The following is a 16,777-nucleotide window of genomic DNA, read 5'->3' as shown; positions in this document are numbered from 1 at the left end:
GAGGCTCGTGTAGCGCCAATAGTCAAACTTTTCCCTTTTGCCAATCCACGTTTATAGTAGTGTGGTTACACACCGATTGTAAAATGCGATCCTAGACCACGAGCACTCCAACCTATGTCCAAAAATCCCGCTTAGTAACCTAACAACCGAATTGAAGTGAACCTTGATCAAAGCCCTTATCCACAATATTACCTATCACACGCTTGAACCCGATGGTTTAGGCTAGCCCACTTACTCGCTGCATAAGCCAAATCCTTATGCCTGAAGGGATTATCTGCATTTTAACCGAGTCTTATCAACCTTTAGCCAAAAGAACAGTAGAGCTAGATGAATAACCATTTACCGAAATTCCAAGTCAAGACTAGAGGTAAGGGACAATCGTCCTACATCCACACCATAGCCGAATGTACCCAACATAATGGAGGCAAACGGAGCAATTGTACTCCTATCCTAAAACAATAGCACAGAAAAAGTTAGGTGCAAGACAAATATGGCAAAGAGGGAGAAAAAAGAAGAATCGTGAACCTATACTAAAGTTCAGACTTACCAAAATACAGAACTGAAGAATAGAAATGACTACAGAGACGGTAGATATCAATGAGAGGAAGTTGGCACAGTGGCATAATAAGAGTAGCAGTATTCGACCAAGCCTCAAAAGTGAAAAGGATAGGAAAAAGAGAGTGAGTAGGGAGAAGACGAGAAGAGAAAAGAAAGAGACTTGTGGAGAGGGAAAGAATCATTTACAATGAGAACAAAAATTGATTGAGGTAACAGAAGAAATGAGAATTATCAGCCAAGATAGCTTGGCGCAAAGAGAGAATTGTTGCTCAAAAGAGTTGAGAGAAAGAGAAGTGGAATATTCGTCTGAAGAAAGAAGTGTAATTTCAAATGCACCACCATACAAGAAGACGCCCTAAAAAAATGCCATATTCGACTTTACAAAGAAAAAGAAAACAAAAGTCTAACCGATAACCAGAGTGATTTGCATAGTCGAATTTTCCCAACCCAAAGCCGAATTCTTTGTGTCCCAATAGCACAATTTTGGCATAACACCTCTCTCCCCTCAACTTCCCACGATTCCCTCATCAAATCTCTCCACAACTTCCTCAAGTCGATCCCTCAACAACTCAACCACTTAGTTTGAATTTCATTCAATCTTTTTCAAACTCTATTCAAACACCTCAGAGTTTTGGCTAACCTAGAACCCTCCCACCATGCTTGCTGCAAAATAAACACTACCATGTGTCAGCAGGACTTGAACCCCAGACCTCTTGGGACACTCTACATGCCACTTACCACTAGACTAGTAGGCTTTTTATGTCATGTTTTATCCATATTTATTTAAAAACCTACTGACTAAAGACAGGGTTTATTCAAGTAAGAAACAAAATTTTGCAAAAGCCAAGGCTTGAACCCAAGACTTCTCAAACACTTCCAGAACACTACGAACACTTAACCACTAAAGTAGATACACAGATGTTTCACTTTCTTGCATAACTAAATATTTATGTGCAGTCCCCTAACTGCACCCACTCAAGACTTAAAACTTCTAGTCCCAAAATTTAGGGCGTTACAATTCACCCCTCCTTAAAGAAATTTCATCCCCGAAATTTCCAACTATCAGATCAGTCGCATATGCAGACCACCCCACTACGCTCCTACTGCAGACTCTAATTCCAAAACACTACCACATTTAACCTGAGCGTTAGCACAACCCAAATTCACTTGTCACTTAACCAACAGTCCATGCCTAGTATTAGGTCAAATACTCCAAAAGAGAGTTCCATCAAATCCACCAAGAAGATAACTTATTGGTCATCCAAATGTAAATCTGCCTTTAGTGGACTTAGTAACCTTGCTTGTGGTGCTTTCAACTGTTAAACCTGAGGTCCTAGGTATGGTACATGTTATACATATAGGGTTACATAGATCCAATATCAATTAGTGCAGCATAAGGTACATTATGGATAAAGAATGTACCCGAATCAACATTTGGGGTGTCTTCGTCCTCTCATTGATGTGCAGCATAAACCAGTGCTAGCTGCCTTGCCTCAGTATAACCAGCACCTCTGCCCTCTACTCCCCGACCGTGACCCATACCATTTCCACCCCTGGCCTAACCACGACCTCTTGGTGGCTGCTAAAAACCTCTTGGAGGCTGAACAGTATCCATATTAGTAGCTTTCATCTGATAGGGACTCCGTGGACAATCACTGATATGGTGCTCCAAAGATCCACACTTAAAACATACCCCAATCCTTCTCCAGCACTCGCCTTGATGGTGCCTCCTACAATCCGCACAAGGCTGCAATCTAGTAACAACAATAGGGGCCTCAACTATGGCTGGCCTATCAGCTCTGGGCTTTTTCTTAGGCCTAAAAAATGGGCTTGAGGGCTCTGAATCCCTCCTATTCCTATCCCTTTCCTTTTCATGGTTCTGGAGCTTAGCGCGCTTTACATCCTCGGCGATCTTTGCCTTATCCACTAAAGCTAAAAAATCTCGCTCCCATTGTGGAGCTATCAAAACCAATAGACTATCTTCAAGACTGTCTTCGAAATGAACACTGTGCTTATATTCAGTTGCCACCATCCCACGCGCATAATGTTTAAGTCGCAAAAATTCAGCTTCGTATTCAGCCACAGATTTATCCCTTTGAGTCAAATTCAGAAACTCTCCCCTCCAGGCATCCACATAAGTAGCATCCACATATTTTCCTTAGAATGCAGTCTTGAAGAATTCCCAAGTCGACCGGTCAGGTTGGGTACCCTCTTTAACTGTAAGCCACCATTGATAGACTTCATCTCGTAGCAATGACACTGCACCTTTTAGTTTCTACTCGGGGGTGCAGTCGAGGTCATCCATTATCCTCTCTGTGGCCTCAATCCAATATTCAGCCACATTAGGGGAAATTCTAGCGATACCCTTCATTGCCATTGGACTAGAGTCGTCCTGTAACAGACCTACGACCCACAGTATCAGTATTGGGTCCAACAACCCTTTCCAAAATTTGCAACATAGCTTGGGATAGTGCATCATCCCCAGTTGCACGATCGTGTGACCTAGTCTCAGTTACAGGTGAATCCCTGCCTCCCTAGCTTCATCGTTAGGCATATGGCCCTGGTGCCAAAATCCGAGCACCTTCACAGCCTTTGCCGCAGCCTCTTGTACCCTTCCTACAAGTACCTCTGGTGCTCATTATCAAATCAGGCTTTATCTATTTTAACAATTTTATGCATCAACTTATAGTTCCAGTGTTTATTAATAGATATTTTATGAAAAATAGTATCAGTTGTTTAGAATTTTGTTTTCGCAGATCGTAGTCTTACTACAGTTTCAATTTACCCTAAACAGAATATTTCAGCAAGTCTACTACCTACAGTAGTCCCATTATTTCAATTTAAAAAGATAAAAGTTTCAGAGAACTTACAGAATTGGCACCGGAGACTCGGTTTACCACTCATTTAGTAAAACATTTCCAAGTATTTCAAATATTTTAAATTAGTCCTTTTTCGAAATCTTGATTTTAAAAGGAATCCAAATCCACAGCTGAGTTTTGTAACTTGGCTTTGATACCACTAAATGTAACACCCCAAACCCGGCCTCGATGTTATGGCCTAACTTGACGATGTCACATTGAAGTGTTTTCATAAAGCAAGATATTGCTTGCAAAGTGCAATCTAGATTATGCCCTTTGTGCGATCTAAAGGGTGATTTAAAATTGAGTCGCCGAAAAAGTATTTTCTTTAAATCATTATTAATTTTCAAATCTCGTTTGTAGCAAAAGCTTTTAAAACAGTATGCGTTCTAGCGTTTACTTGTAAAACGTTGTTTTCTTCCCAGTAGCTCTTAAAACCGTTTACGTAATCATGGTATTTTGAAAATCATTTCTTTTTGAAAACTTGTGTGTTTTTCTTATTACTAGCAAGATTAAAGCAAAACAAATATAAATCCCCAAATTAAAATAAAATCCAGAAAGACATTATTACATAAAAATACCCAAATTAAACTACTTATAATTTAAAAGATACGAAAAGAGTAAGCTGTGTGTGGCCACCTTCAAGTCCTCGCAAAGACCGATCCACCTAAGGATTACTGCGCAGATTAACAAAAGGGGTGTGTTTGTGAAAACTCAAATGTCTAATCTCATATAAGCAAATAATCGAGCAAACACAATTTGGGCCTAAGCCCTTTCAGTTTTAGTTAGGGCCTTAGCCTATTTTAGAATCAGAAATAATGTAACACCGCACTGCCGAGACCGCGGTTGGAGTCGGACACGAGGGGTTTGCGACTTAAATCACTTGTTTTCACAAATCCATTTAAAATTTCCAGGCAGTTGGCTAACTGCGTCACTGTCACCTTAAAAATCATATCTTGAGTTCCAAAACTCGAAAATCAGTTTCATAATTTTTCCCTGAAACTAGACTCATATGTCCATCTACAAATTTTTTTCTAGAATTTTTGGTCGGGCCAATTAGTACAGTTTATTAGTTAAAGTCTCCCCTGTTACAGGGTGTGACTACACTGACCTTTATGCATTACGACTTGGATATGTCCCTGTACAGGGCTTCAATACCGATGTCGTTTGTTTCTATAGAAAATAGACTCAGAAAGGAATCTATACATATATGGAAAGACTTCTAAATGTCTCTGGTTAATTTATAATGAATTTCCAAAGTCAGATCAGGGGATCCAGAAACTGTTCTGGCCCTGTCTCACGAAAACTTTAACATCTCATAATATACTGTTCATATGAACGTTTCGTTACTTTCCTATGAAAATAGATTCATCAAGGTTAGATTACATAATTTATTCACTATTTAATTCCATCCCTACTATTTTTACTGATTTTTCACATCCACATCATTGCTGCTGCCAGCATCTATTTTTAAGGTAAACTTTACCTATTTCATGATCCTCCATGGATCAACTAGAGTTTGTCATACATATACCAAAAGTGATCATGAATAACCATTCCCATGGCTAACCGTTACCAACATTTCCATACCTCTCGACGGACAACATACAAAACGATTATAATGCTATGATCAAAGTATATTTAAGCCATTTTCGCATGGCTATCCAAATTTACACAAAACCGAAAGGGTTCATGACCAACAACAAAAGGGTGGTCCTATACATGCCATTTCAAAGTTCAACCAAAAGTATACCAAAAAGGAGCTTTGATAGTGTGGGCGACTTCGACTTCAAAATCCCGAGTCCGATAGCTGAAGAACCAAAATCTATAAAACAGAAAATCAAAGAAACGGAGTAAGCATTAAATGCTTAGTAAGTTTTGAGCAAAGAATTTAAGCACATCAGAAGTATAGCATTCATATAACTAAACGAATAATTCCATATATACATATTCTCAAATCATTCCTACTTCACATTCCAACCCCTATATTCATACATAAGGGATCATCTTAGCCAAATACCGGAAGCTCATTACTCGACTGAGCGAATATTATTCGAAGGGAATCAACTATTCCAATGCACATACGAAACATACCTCATTGTTGGGATTTTACAAGCGTATTAACTGAAATTTTACAGCAAGATTGCTCATTCCCGAATCACGTACCTTCGGAATTTAACCGGATATAGCTACTCGTTCAAACGCCTTCGGGACATAGCCCGGTTATAGTAACTCGCATAAACGCCTTCGGGACTTAACCCGGATTTAGTAACTCGCATAAATGCCTTCGGGACTTAACCCGGATTTAGTAACTCGCACAAATGCCTTCGGGCTTAGCCCGGGATTAGTAACTCGCACAAATGCCTTCGGATCCTAGTCCGGATATAGTCACTTAGCACAAAGCCTTCGGGACTTAGCCCGGACATCATTCGAATAACCATGCACATTTATCAATAAATCATGACACATTCGTATTTCATTTTCATTAGCAAAGCTCAAACACAAGACACTTATCACACTTGCAATTTCGGCTCATTAGCCACATACAAAGAGCATGATCTAATCAAATCATAATCTAAGTTCCATTACTCGAAAACTTACCTCGGATGTGGTCGAACGATTTGGCGGTTATTCGATAACTTTTTCCATTCCCTTATCCAACTGTGGTCCTCTAAGCTCTTGAGCTAATTCAAACAAATTTAACTTATTAAAGTCTCATTATGCTAGCTTATGGCCGAATATGACAAGGAGTTTAATAGGTCATATGGCCACCCTTTAGCTCAAATACTCAATGGTCATGCGCATTTTTAATCACATTAAGCAATTTAACACAATTCATTTGAACATCAAAAGAGAACCTCAAGGCACTTAGCCCATATATACATTAGACATTAAAGTCCAATATGTACGAAATCACGAATCGAATTCAACATATTAGCTAATATTTCCCCTTAGCGAATTTTCTAAGTCAAGATAAAGCCATCAATATGCTTACCTATGGCGAACATACACATCAACTTATGTACTCATTCATGTGGCCGAACATACACATCTATGCTAAGACCGATTGCAACACTTAATACATTCTACAAGTATGGTCACTCGTATTGACTAAACACCATTTTGTTTCAAGTTCAAAACTTGGCTAATACACATATATACACTATTAAAGCATCCTCTCCCTTTTCATCAATTCAACACATGCATTACTCATTAATATACAAAATTATATTCGGCCTTGGCACACAACTTGCTAGCCGATTCTTCTCCATATATCAACTAATGCACACATGTGCTCATTTGTTAGACTCTACTTCATCTAACAACAACCATATTTTTCCTCTACTTTCTACCATGGCCGAATGCATCACAACACCATACCATTTCGATTTTGGTCATGGTTAAACAAAGAACTTAATATCTCACCCAAAAATTCTAAAAAGAAGACTCAAGAGTCATCAATCCACCATCACATGCATCATTACAAAGCTTCAATTTTTTAGCATGTAAATGACATCAACACCAATCCACCTTAGCGGAATACCATCTCCATGACATAGCAAAGATTTGAACCATGGGCTAGCTAGAACTCAAACTAACAAATAGAAACATGCATGAATCTCATGGACAACTTCAAACATACCTTAGTCTAACAACCACCATAGCCGATTTTCTCAAGCTCTTCCCCTTCCTTTCTTTCCTCTATTCGGCCAAGGATGTTCAAGAATGAACACCTTTTTTTTTTTCCTTCCTTCAACTCACGGCAATGGGGGGGGAACAAACACACACATTGCCCATGCTCTTTATTTTATTATTCCTTACATAATGCATTATCCCAACATGTTATGACATGTTTTTAGCCATAACACTTTGTCCACCCATGCTCATGGCCGGCCACTACATATTAGGGGGGAAATTGACATGCAAGTCCTCCTTTTTGATTACATGCACTATTAGATCCTTGTAGATTAGCCTATCACATTTCAAAAGTGTCACACAAGTCCTTTTGACTAAATTCACATGCAATTTACTAAATCGAAGCTTAAAATTTTTGCACATTCATATTCACATATTTTAGACCATAAATATCACATCCAAATAATTTGGTGACTCGGTTTAGCGGTCCCGAAACCGCTTTCCGACTAGGGTCACTATAGGGCTGTCACAACTCTCCCCCACTTAAGAAATTTTCGTCCTCGAAAATCTTACCGGTAAATAGGTTTGGGTATCGCTCTCTCATAGAGTTCTCGGGTTCCCAAGTAGCTTCTTCGATTCCGTGTTTGAGCCATAACACTTTCACTAACGGAACCTTTTGTTTTTCAGCTCTTTCACTTCACGAGCTATGATACTGAATCGGTTCTTCTTCATAGCTCAAGTCGGATTGATTTCAACTTCGATGGATTAATCACGTGTGACGGATCGATCTATAACGCCAAAGCATCGAAACATGAAAGACGTCGTGAATCTTTTCAAATTCAGGGGGCAAAATCAATCTATACGCAACTGGACCAACTCGTTCGGAGATTTCGTACGGCCCAATGAATCTCGAACTCAACTTGCCCTTACGGCCAAATCTGAGTATCTTTTTCCAAGGTGAGACCTTAAGAAACACTTTGTCTCCCACCTGATACTCAATATCTCTTCGTTTTAAATCCGCATACGACTTCTGACGATCTGATGCTGCCTTCAGACTTTCAAAAATTATTCTTACTTTCTGCTCAAAGATCTTTAATCAAATCCACTCAAAATTTTGCTTTCACCGAGCTCGGTCCAAAACAATGGTGTACGGCATTTACGCCCGCACAAGGCCTCGTAAGGTGCCATCTTAATACTTGATTGAAAACTATTGTTGTGCTTAATTCAATTAAAGGTAAATACCGCTCCCATGAACCACTAAACTCGAGGATGCAACATCTCAACATATCCTCAAGTACTGAATTATCCGCTCGGATTGACCATCGGTTTGTGGATGAAAAGCGGTGCTAAATGCAGCTTGGTACCCAAAGCTTCTTGCAATTTCTTCCAAAATCGCGAGGTGAATCTCGGATCTCTATTCGACACGATAGAAATAGGTACCCGTGTAACCTCACAACTGAGAAATATACAATTCAGCTAGTTTATCCAATGAAAAATCCATACGACGGGGATAAAGTGAGCCGACTTAGTCATCTATCCACAACAACCCAAATCGCATCTTTCTTACTTGCCGACATCGGCAACCCGTGACATTTAAATCCATCGTGACCCGATCCCATTTCCATTCGGTATCATGATTGGTGGAGTAAACCCGAGGCACTTGATGTTCCGCCTTTACTTGCTGACATATTAAACACTTCGAAACAAAATCGAAAATGTCTTGTTTCATACCATGCCACCAAAACTGGCGTCTCAGATCGTTGTACATTTTCGTACTCCCCGGGTGAATTGACATTCGGCTACAATGAGCTTCGTTCAGAATCGTCGAAATGAGTTCTGAATTTCTTGGAACACACAACCGACTTCTGAACCTCAAACAATCGTCATCATCAATTTGAAATTTGGATTCCATAATCGGAACACATTCAGCCCGTTTTGCAACCAATTCATCGTCGAATTTCTGAGCTTCACGAATTTGATGAATCAATAATGGTTTGGCCTTTAATTTAGCTACTAACACATTTTTGGGTAGAACAGACAAGTGTACATTCATTGCTCGTAAAGCAAACAGTGATTTCTGGCTTAAGGCATCCGCAACCACATTAGCCTTTCCCGGGTGATAATCAATGACCAGCTCATAATTTTTCAACAACTCAAGCCAACGCCTTTGTCGCAGATTCAAGTCTCTTTGAGTCATCAAATATTTGAGACTTTTGTGATCCGAATATACATGGCACTTCTCACCAAATAAATAATTTCGCCATATTTTCAAAGCGAATAGATGGCAGCTAATTCGAGATCATGGGTCGGATATTTTTCTCATGTGGCTTTAATTGTCTCGACGATAGGCCACAACTCGACCTTCTTGCATCAATACGCAACCTAACCCAAGTAGGGAGGCGTCACTATAGATGACAAACTCTTTGCCCGATTCGGCCGCACTAAAATTGAGCTTCGGTCAAATAAGTTTTCAGATTGATCAAAACTTTTTCGACATTTTTCCGTCCATTCAACTTAACATCTTTTGAGTAGCTTCGTCATGGGTGTGGCTATCATCGAGAAACCTTTACAAACCATCGGTAGTAACCGCATGTGACATCCCAAAATTGACCCTAGTCGGGATGTGGTTTCGGACCACAAAACCGAGGCATAAAAATAATTTATAATTTATTTTGATGCCTATGATATGTGTTAATTCATGTGACATTTTGATGTTTCGATTTAGAGTTATAAATGTGAATTTCACTAGAAAGGGCCTAGTAGTAAACATTGAAAGTATGATGGGAAATGTGGGATGACTAGTTTATAATGCATGCAAAAATAAGGATTTGCATGTCAAATTTCCCCTAACATGAAGTGGCCGGCCATGACAAGGAATCATGGGCTAAACATGTCATGAAACATGTTTTGTTGGTGCACTAGGGAGAAACAATAAACAAATGAGTATGGGTAATAAAGAAAGAAAAAAATGTGTGTGTGTGAGTGAAACCCCCCTTGCCGTGCATTGTGGAAGAGAAAAGAAAATTTTGTTCATCCATTTTCTCTTCTTTGGCCGAAAATACTAAGGAAAAAGGGAGGATTTTTGCTTCATGCTTGGTTTAGAAGAGAACTAGAAGGAGATTTAGCTATACTTGCATCAAGATTAAGGTATGTTTGAGGTTGTGTCATGAGATTCATGCTTGTTTTGGTTGCTAACTTGATGTGCATGTTAGCCATGGTTCAAATCCTTGTTATGCCATGGAAATGGTATTTGGCCAAGGTGGATTTTGTGTTAATGCCATTGCATGTTAAATATGAAGCTTGTTAATGGTGTATGTGATGGGGATTGATGGCTCTTGGACTTTCTTTTTAGTATTTTGAGTGAGACATTAAGTTCTTTGCTTAATCATGACCAAAATGATGGTGTTGTGATGTATTCGGTCATGGTATATCCATTAAGTATGATTCATGCATGTTGCATGGTAGGTAAGATTTGAGCTTTGAATATGTGTTTGCACATGATGAATTGGTATGACATATATACTATTTCAAGGTATATATTTGCTTGGGATGATGTTTTCGGTTATGTAGTACATGAGAGATGTGTATTGAGCTACAATATGTAATGCGTTAGTTAGTAAAATGCATGCTGTTTTGTGTGGTATTAAGTGCATAATCGGCCTCAACATGGGCATGCATATTCGCCACATGAGGGAAATTGGTGTGCATGCATTCGGTTAGAGGCAAGCATATTGATGCCTATTCTTGGCTTAGAAAATTCGCTAAGAGGAATACTAACTAAGGTGTTGAGTTCGATTCATGATTTTGTATATATGCGACTTTGATGCCTAATGAGTAGATATTTATATATTGGCTAGGCATCTTGAATTCCTCTTCCGATGCTCAAATGATAAAACCAATTTATTTGTTAAATTTAGCCCAAGAAGCTAGAGGTGGAGAATCAAGCAAAGGCAAAGGAAAGATAATCGAGTAGTCGATTGGAAATCGTTTCATCCAATATAAGGTAAGTCATAAAGCATATATTTGGCATTGATTTAAATGATCATAATATATATATGCAATTGTGTTTAATGAATTGATGTGTAAGTGGAAATGTATGTGTATGGAATGATGCCATTGTTGAATGTATAAAGGTAGTAAAATGCATAACGTATTGGTCTTGGCACTAAGTGTGCGGGTATAAATGGACACGGTGACAAGATTGGCACTAAGTGTGCGGATTTAAAATTTGTACAGCACTAAGTGTGCGAATTTGATTATATAGCACTATGTGTGCGAGCTGATTATATAGCACTAAGTGTGCGGACTTATTATATGCTTTTGCATCACTATTGGCACTGAGTGTGCGATATTATCGAGTTGATCACGGACAGCGGATCGGGTGAGTACCTCGAGCTCATGATGAATAGAAAATACGTCCATGCTTGGGGTTGAATTGGTAAGCCTTAAATCTATGTGATGATTGAAATTGTATGGTTGTGCTGGAAAATGAGTTAATGTGTGAAAATACTTGATTATCTTGTTGTGTAGATTATGAAATGTGGATGTATGACTTGGTACGAGATTGGACCGAAAGGTCCGAGGTATTATGGTATAGATTCGATATGGATGAGTACCTAGCCTCGTTTGCTGTACATGTTGTAGTGACTTTATTAGTGGATTGATAAATGCTTATGACTTACTGAGTTGTAAACTCACTCAGTGTTTTCTTGTCACCCATTTTAGGTCACTTTGGGACTCGATTGTTGGTGCTCGAACCGTCGTTGAAGTCATCACACCGCTGAAATCTTGTGGTATTGTTTTTTGTTGTTGAAGAACATTTGGCATGTATAGGCTATTATATTTTGTCGAATTGTGGGTTGTAAACTTTAAGCCATGTGAAAATGGCCTATGTGGTCGCCGAGTGGGATGCTAGAACCTATAGCCACGAGTCTTAGAAACTCAAATTTTGTTAAGGTGGCCATAATTTGTGTCATGTATGCTGGATGATTAAGGCCAAGGAAAAACTCATGAAATTGGCATAGTCTACTGCAGTAACTGTTGCGGACAGCAGCAGTGAGATGAGATTGAAAATCACTAAAAATAGTATAAGTAGAATTAAATAGTGAGTAAATTATGGAACTGATCCTTGATGAATCTATTTTATATGGACGAAACAAAACGACCATATGAGCAGTATACTGGGAGATATTAAAGTTCTCGTGAGACAGGGCCAGAACGATTTCTGGGTCCCCTGTCGTGACTTTGAAAATTTACCATAAATTATCCAGAAAGAATTAGGAGTCATGCCTTATATGTACAGATTCCATTTTGAGTCTAGTTTCATTAGAAACAAACGGCACTAGTATTAAAGCCCTGTACAGAAAGATATTCAAGTTGTAACGCGCGGAGGTCAGAGCAGTCGATCCCTGTAACATGGGTGACTTTAACTAATAAACTGTACCAATTGGCCCAACCAAAATTCTAAAAATAAATACATGGATGGATATATGAGTCTAAATTCAGGAAAATTTACGAAACCAGTTTCCGAGTTTTGGAACTCGAGATATGATTTTAAGGCGACGGTGACGCAGTTTTCCAGCCTGTCCAGAAATGCCAAATTGGTCGGTACTTTAAGAGGATTTGTCTCGTTAACCCCTCGTGTCCGACACCGGCGTCGGTCACGAGTTAGGGGTGTTACAATTTTATTGGTATCAGAGGAATACTAACTAAGGTGTTGAGTTCGATTCATGATTTTGTATATATGCGACTTTGATGCCTAATGAGTAGATATTTATATATTGGCTAGGCATCTTGAATTCCTCTTCCGATGCTCAAATGATAAAACCAATTTATTTGTTAAATTTAGCCCAAGAAGCTAGAGGTGGAGAATCAAGCAAAGGCAAAGGAAAGATAATCGAGTAGTCGATTGGAAATCGTTTCATCCAATATAAGGTAAGTCATAAAGCATATATTTGGCATTGATTTAAATGATCATAATATATATGCAATTGTGTTTAATGAATTGATGTGTAAGTGGAAATGTATGTGTATGGAATGATGCCATTGTTGAATGTATAAAGGTAGTAAAATGCATAACGATTGGTCTTGGCACTAAGTGTGCGGGTATAAATGGACACGGTGACAAGATTGGCACTAAGTGTGCGGATTTAAAATTTGTACAGCACTAAGTGTGCGAATTTGATTATATAGCACTATGTGTGCGAGCTGATTATATAGCACTAAGTGTGCGGACTTATTATATGCTTTTGCATCACTATTGGCACTTGAGTGTGCGATATTATCGAGTTGATCACGGACAGCGGATCGGGTGAGTACCTCGAGCTCATGATGAATAGAAAATACGCCCATGCTTGGGGTTGAATTGGTAAGCCTTAAATCTATGTGATGATTGAAATTGTATGGTTGTGCTGGAAAATGAGTTAATGTGTGAAAAATACTTGATTATCTTGTTGTGTAGATTATGAAATGTGGATGTATGACTTGGTACGAGATTGGACCGAAAGGTCCGAGGTATTATGGTATAGATTCGATATGGATGAGTACCTAGCCTCGTTTATTGTACATGTTGTAGTGACTTTATTAGTGGATTGATAAATGCTTATGACTTCTTGAGTTGTAAACTCACTCGGTGTTTTCTTGTCACCCATTTTAGGTCACTTTGGGACTCGATTGTTGTGTGCTCGGAACCGTCGTTGAAGTCATCACACCGCTGAAATCTTGTGGTATTGTTTTTTGTTGTTGAAGAACATTTGGCATGTATAGGCTATTATATTTTGTCGAATTGTGGGTTGTAAACTTTAAGCCATGTGAAAATGGCCTATGTGGTCGTCGAGTGGGATGCTAGAACCTATAGCCACGAGTCTTAGAAACTCAAATTTTGTTAAGGTGGCCATAATTTGTGTCATGTATGCTGGATGATTAAGGCCAAGGAAAAACTCATGAAATTGGCATAGTTCATCGCAGTAATCGCTATTGCGGACAGCAGCAGTGAGATGAGATTGAAAAATCACTAAAAATAGTATAAGTAGAATTAAATAGTGAGTAAATTATGGAACTGATCCTTGATGAATCTATTTTATATGGACGAAACGAAACGACCATATGAGCAGTATATGGGAGATATTAAAGTTCTCGTGAGACAGGCCAGTAACGATTTCTGGGTCCCCCGTCGTGACTTTGAAAATTTACCATAAATTATCCAGAAAGAATTAGGAGTCATGCCTTATATGTACAGATTCCATTTTGAGTCTAGTTTCATTAGAAACAAACGGCACTAGTATTAAAGCCCTGTACAGAAAGATATTCAAGTTGTGACTTTAACTAATAAACTGTACCAATTGGCCCAACCAAAAATTCTAAAAATAAATCCATGGATGGATATATGAGTCTAAATTCAGGAAAATTTACGAAACCAGTTTCGAGTTTTGGAACTCGAGATATGATTTTTAAGGCGACGGTGACGCAGTTTTCCAACTGCCCGTAAATGCCAAATTGGTCGGTACTTTAAGAGGATTTGTCTCGTTAACCCTCGTGTCCGATAATCGCGTCGGTCACGAGTTAGGGTGTTACAATTTTATTGGTATCGAGCTATGGTTTAGTCGGTTCTAGGACTACCATAGCGCGTGTGAGTCTAGCTATACATGCCAAATTGATAGTGCTTAATAATGTGATGACTTCGACGGTTGAAATTTTTGTTTTGATTAGCGATGGAACCCGGTAGAGAGACCCTTGGCGGATGACGTTGAAAGTGTAGCGGCTGCTCTGCGCAAGGGACACCGCTGCTGAGCCTCACCATCCGCGAATAATCAAAATGAAGGGCGAAACAAGCCTTCTTCACTATGATGAATGAGTGGGTCGCGCAATATGCCCGAACCAACCCCGCTGTCCAACCATTCCCGAATTTAAATACTCCACCCCAAGACTCGCAATGCCTCCGCCATCGATCCCGTGAGGTCGAGTAAACCACCGTGGACTTGATTAGGAAGCGTGGGGAGGAGTTCAAGGCCATAGTTATCGATGATGCGAAAAGGCCGAGTTCGCTCGATAACACCATTAGAGTGTTAGACGGTGTCATGCACACCCGACGAATGTCTTAAGTGTGCTATATCCTTGTTATGAGACTCACTTACTATTGGTGGAGGACTTTAATTTCCATAGTCCCAAATGAACGAGTTACTTGGGATTTCTTCCAATCCAATTTCGAAAGAAATACATTAGTCAACAGTTCATCGATCGAAGCGTAAGGAATTCTTGGAACTCAAGCAAGGCCGGATGATCAGATCTCGAATCTGAACATGAGTTCGTAAGACTTAGTCGGTATGCTCGGGAGTGTGTGGTGATGAGGTTGCGATGTGCAAAAGATTTGAAGAAGGATTGAATGAAGAGTTAAAGTTACTAGTGGGAATTTTGGAGATAAAGGAGTTCGTGACACTAGTCGAACGAGCTCGCAAGGCGGAAGAACTTGGGAGGAGAAGAAGAAGGCTGAATTTGAAGCAAGAGATTACCGTAAAAGATCGACGAGTAAAGCTCCGCTCTCGGTGTAAAGAGGTTCGTGGAGGACACCAAGAAGTCGAGGACGATCGGGAATTTCCATTAGAGCCCGACCATTGACGGACTCCCGAGCTACTTCAGTAGCTAGTGTGGGCAATAATCGTCAAGAGAGACTGAATGCCCCCAATGTGGAAGACGACACCTAGGTGAATGTTGGGGTAAGTCTGCATTAATAGGGCTGTTATGGATGCGGTTCAAGGACCACTTCATTAGAGATTGCACGGAGCTAGATGAGAGGAATAAGACGCAAGGTGCAAGACCTAGTGGAACGACGGTGGAGGTAGGCCCCGAGAATCTCCGGAGGTAGGGGTGGTAATCGAGAGGAGCCTCTAATACGGCCGTCCGATCCGAGACCCGTGCTCTGCTAGAGCATATGCCATCCACACGAGAGGAGGCATCCTCCCCGACGTTATCACCGGTACTTTTACTCTCTTTGATACTATTGTGATTGCATTGATTGACCCCGGCTCTACTCACTCATATGTATGTGAAACCTTAGCATCCAAAGAAGACTCTACCGTTGAGTCTCTCGAGTTCAGAATTCGAGTGTCAAACCCTTTGGGTCAATACGTGCTTGTTGATAAAGTGTGCAAGAGATGCCCCTAATAATTCGAGAATCTGCTTTCCTACCGATCCGATGCTTCTACCATTTCATGAATTGATGTTATTCTTGGTATGGATTGGTGATCGTACATGATGCGTTGGTGGATCGCAAAAGGAAAACCATTAATTTGAGGAGTGCAAATAATGAGGTAGTCCGAGTCGAGTCTCTCGATTTAAAGGGAGTGCAGCAATAATATCTTCTATGACCGCTCAAGATATGTGAAAAAGGGTGTGAAACATACCTTGCGATGTGTTTGGGAGTAAAGAGACGGAAAGGAAACTCGAATCGGTACCAGTGGTTTGTGAGTATTCGATGTTTTTCCCGAGGAGTTACCGGATTGCCACCGGTTCGAGAAGTGGAATTCGCATCGGTTGTACCGGTACTACGCCGATTTCAATAGCCCGCATCGTATGGCATTAACGGAATTAAAGGAATTGAAGGTCCAATTGCAAGAATTGACGGATAGAGGTTTCGCTCGATCGAGTTTTTCTCCATGGGGCGACTTTGTATTGTTTGTGAAGAAGAAGGACGGAACCATGAGGTTGTGCATCGACTATCGTCAACTCAA

This window comes from Gossypium arboreum, chromosome 5, assembly GCF_025698485.1.
Source record: "Gossypium arboreum isolate Shixiya-1 chromosome 5, ASM2569848v2, whole genome shotgun sequence".
Taxonomy (NCBI): Eukaryota; Viridiplantae; Streptophyta; class Magnoliopsida; order Malvales; family Malvaceae; genus Gossypium; species Gossypium arboreum.
The sequence above is the reverse complement of the archived record's forward strand: the minus strand, read 5'-3'. Positions refer to the sequence as shown.